General features: G+C 61.2%; 1 pseudogene; it reads left to right on the top strand.

Annotated features, from left to right (window-relative positions):
• The first annotated feature begins 12 nt into the window (after positions 1 to 12).
• Positions 13 to 1,669, top strand: LOC109303983 (annotated as a pseudogene).
• The last annotated feature ends 1,806 nt before the right edge of the window (positions 1,670 to 3,475 follow it).

The following is a 3,475-nucleotide window of genomic DNA, read 5'->3' as shown; positions in this document are numbered from 1 at the left end:
AAACACCTTAATGTGGATGCTGGAGACCTGTTAACTATGCATCTCCCTGAGGCCAGCATGGGCTGCTCCCTGGTCATACACCAGGCTTTTTCAGGGAAGGAGTGGGGCATCTTCCAGCTGCAGCTGCCCCAGCAGAAACCCTCTGTCTCTGCCCTCTCTCCTAGCACGGGGCATTTCCTCCCAGAACATGAGGTACGAGCAGATCCACCTGGTGCTGGCCGACCCCCCCGAAGCCTGCGGGGAGCTCAGCAATGGCGTCTTCATCCAGGACCAGATCGCCCTGGTGGAACGGGGGTAAGACAGGGCAGGGGGGTATTTATGGTGTGATTGTGGCAGTAGTCAAGGAGATGCACTGCATCTCGGGGCTCTTGCCTGCAGAGGCGGCTGGACATGGGCATCCTTGCCGTGCTGGGCTGCAGGGAGCGCACAGGCGGGTGTCACGGTGTGCGGAGGCCGCGGTCAAAGCGTGCGGACGCTGCTATTCTGGAAGGAGCACGCTGGATCTGATAGCTTGGGGGCTGCAGCAGTAGGTGGCAAAGCCCATGGCTCCAGAGAGGCATCGGAGCCTGCCCCTGGACTCGTGCGGAAAGCCGCCCGTGGTGAACTTGGTTGCACGGGGCTGCCTCGCTGTCGTAGCAGCCGGGGGGGTAGCCTTTTGCCCTGTCAGCTCAGGTGGACATCTGCCCCTTATCGATCCAGCCTAGCTTGTCACCCTGGAAATGGCCAGGGCCAACCTGGGAGATGCCAGGGCAGTCATCACAGCTGGGGACACAGCAGTCCCAGGCTGTCCCTTGCTACGCCAAGCCCTGAAGCGGGCATAGGGAGAGCATCAGGGGCTGGAGACACATGAAGGCATGAGGCAGCCGCCTCGTCTCCCTTGGCATCTCCATCCCACGGGCTCGGGCCTGCCCCAGCCTGGCACAGATCAGCCCAAGGAAGACATAGCCTCGCTGTTGGCTCCAAGGAGCTGGCTTGCACCTGTCCTGTGAAGCCTTTCCACGTCCCCTGCCTAGGGAGGAGCTGAGGGACCTGGGGCTGGGCAGTTCCCAGGTGCTAGTGGCCAGCGGGGTCCTGGTGTGGCTTGAGAAGCATTATTATTCCCCAAGAGTCCCGCAAGAAGTCAGCCTTGCCGGTCCCTCCCTGGCCATGCCACCAAACCCCAGCTCCCAGAGCCCTCCAGGGTGGGGGCAGGCTCCTAGCCCAGCTCTTGCAAGGTGAGGATGGGCCCTGGCATCACCAGGGTTGTGTGCGTGTGGGGTGGGGGTATTTCTCATTGCAGGGGCTGCTAATTCCTGTCGAAGACATGGGTGGTCCAGGAGCACGGCGGGCGGGCGGTGATCATCGCTGACAACGCCTATGACAACGACAGCTTCTACGTCGAGATGATCCAGGACAGCACCCGGCCCACCGCCGACATCCCCGCTCTCTTCCTGCTCGGCAGGGACGGGTGGGTGCCTGTGTCTCCTTCCCCTCCTCGCAGCATGGGGAAGGGGTTGTGCCCCCCTGCAGCCAGTCTTGCCACCCCCGACCCAGTAGACACCCCAGGCAATGGAGACAGGAGTCCTCTGTTTGTCTGCAGACCTCCTGGTCATAGCAGAGATTACAGCCGATAGACCCTGGTCTGGGTCCTTGGAGGACTTAGCTAGAGCTGGGGAGCACACTTCCTTGCTGCCTGGATTCATTCAGTCGCTATGGCAGGGGTCTCCCAGTGGCCTTCTGCATTGCAGTCTGCCCCCTCCCAATGATGGGCCCAGCCCTAATTGCCAGGGAAGTCTCTAGGGAAGGGCTGAGTGACTTCTGCCCTCTCTAGGGTCCAGAAAGCTGCTGCCCCCACCCCCCAGACCAGACCTCAGTGCAGTCCAGGGGTGGTTTGCTCTGGACCTGCCTCTTCTGGCCAGTCCCAGCGCACATCCAGCTCCGAGCCCCCCACTTTGCTGACTCCCACTGTTCGCGGGAATCTCTGTGACAGCTCTGCCTCCCTAGGTACATGATCTGGCGCTTCTTGGAGCAGCACGGCTTGCCCTGGCCCATCATCTCCATCCCTGTTAACGTCTCCAGCATCCCCACATATGAAATGATGCAGCCGCCCTGGACCTTCTGGTAGCACGCTGTGATGGATCCTGAGGTTGTGGGTGCAGGGACCCCATCCCACCGTGAGCTCCCTGCGCATTGGGGGCTTTCTGGGACTTACTAGCCTGGTGCCTTTGGCTGCAGCTTGCATCCAACTAAATTCCAGCCCTTTGGAGGTGCAGTGGGACCTGGATCACTCCCTGTCCCAATGCCGGATGCCTTTTGAGGGGTGTTTTCTCAGTTAGGAGGCAGCTGGCCTAGACCGTGGCATCAGGGCTGCCAGAGCTCACCTCGCTGCTGCCATGAGCCATAGCATTGCAAATGGGTGCTGCGGACACCAAGCCCCGTGACTCACGTCAGCATTGCCCCGTGCTGCCAGGAGGCACCAGAAGGGCTGTGGTTTATCCTCCTCCTGGCCCGGAGGATCCAGCCGGTGAGCTGAGTCGATGTGGAGGGGCTGGGGCAGCGAGGACGCAGTCCTGCATGGGGTTTATCCCCCGAGGGGAGAGCTCTCGCTGCACCAGGTCTTAGTGCAAAGTGCTCCCAGCAAGCTTAGATGGGCAGCTTGCCCAGAGCTGGGCTTGCATCAAAGGACCAGAGCTCCTGCCAGTTAAGACCCAGCACCAAAGGCCTGGGGAGGGTCACAGGGGCTAGGTTTACCCCCTCTGCAAGCTCACCGATGCCATGGAAATGCCCCTGCTGACACCTAACCTCCGTGACGCTGGAAGAGATGGACATGGTGTGGTCCAGACCCCTCCAGGGTGCACAGAGGGGCATCAGACCGCCCTGCAAGCTGCTTTGCATGCCCAGCCCTGCCCCCTCATGCCGTGCACCCACTGCTTCTGTCCTCTGGATCCTTTTCAGCCCAGGACTTGGCCTCGCGTCTGCAGCAGGCTGAGCTTTAAGCACGCTGCTCGCTTCTGCACCAGCCCTATCCCAGGGGCTCCTTGCATCCTGCAGGTCCAGGAGCTTCCAGCCCCCGTGGCTGGCGGCTCCATCACTCATTAAAGGAGCCCTGGCTTCATCTCCTTGGCGGGACACACCATTGCTGCTGTGCCCTTGTCACAGTCCCGCTCCTCTCCTGCACCATGGACATCTTCAGCTCTGCCCATCCCCATCCTTGAGCCTCCGAATGGCTGTGACGTTATCTGAAGCTGCACCAGATAATCCAAAGGGTCCCTTTGCCAGGGGTGAGCAGGGCTTTCCAGAGCAGAAGTGGCCAAGCCAGCTCATTTGCAACAGGAGCCTTCACCCTTCACCCTGTTTCCTACATCCCACCTGGGTGAGATGTGTTGCTCGACCATGGCTGGCAAGATGGGTGGCACCTGCCTGGCACGATCCCACCACCTCTGTCCAGGCACGTGGCCTGCAACGACCTCGCTGGACCCTGGCTTCTCGGTGTGGG

This window comes from Gavialis gangeticus, unplaced genomic scaffold (genome assembly GCF_001723915.1).
Source record: "Gavialis gangeticus isolate Ggan-Ray unplaced genomic scaffold, GavGan_comp1, whole genome shotgun sequence".
In the NCBI taxonomy this organism is placed as follows: domain Eukaryota; kingdom Metazoa; phylum Chordata; order Crocodylia; family Gavialidae; genus Gavialis; species Gavialis gangeticus.
The sequence above is the reverse complement of the archived record's forward strand: the minus strand, read 5'-3'. Positions and strand labels throughout refer to the sequence as shown.